This window comes from Morone saxatilis, unplaced genomic scaffold (assembly GCF_004916995.1).
Source record: "Morone saxatilis isolate NCDOM2014 unplaced genomic scaffold, NCSU_SB_2.0 Contig12, whole genome shotgun sequence".
In the NCBI taxonomy this organism is placed as follows: Eukaryota; Metazoa; Chordata; class Actinopteri; family Moronidae; genus Morone; species Morone saxatilis.
The window spans coordinates 22,522,446-22,522,810 of NW_023339674.1; the positions used below are offsets into that span (position 1 = coordinate 22,522,446).

The 365-nt window shown below is 39.2% G+C and overlaps 1 protein-coding gene across 1 annotated transcript in view; it reads right to left on the reverse strand.

Annotated features, from left to right (window-relative positions):
- Window positions 1–365, reverse strand: part of gabra5 (gamma-aminobutyric acid type A receptor subunit alpha5) — a 22,466-nt gene that overhangs the window by 20,081 nt on the left and 2,020 nt on the right. The window lies entirely within an intron of this gene.

A 365-nucleotide genomic window follows, 5' to 3' on the forward strand; every position in this document is an offset into this window, starting at 1 on the left:
ACCATCATGCGATACAGCACATGGTGACCTTAAAGTACCACATTGTTACCTGAACAGAGCTGGAGAATTGTCTGTAATGATCTAAACACTACACTGTTTCATAAAACACTGCAATACTAAAATAACAGAGCAGTAGAAGAGAAACATTTCTGTACTTCTTGCTTCAACCAGATGTTTGAATTTCTCCTTTATGATGAGAACTTTTGAGTCGTTGCTGACTTTGACCGGCATCTACTGAGAACAAAGGAGCTGCTGTTTAATGACAGAAGGAATGCCTTTCTCAAGGTCACACCAACACACTGTGTGCTTCAGTGTGTCTTTATAGAGCCATTAAATCATACTTAGAGGAGATGTAAACAGCTGAT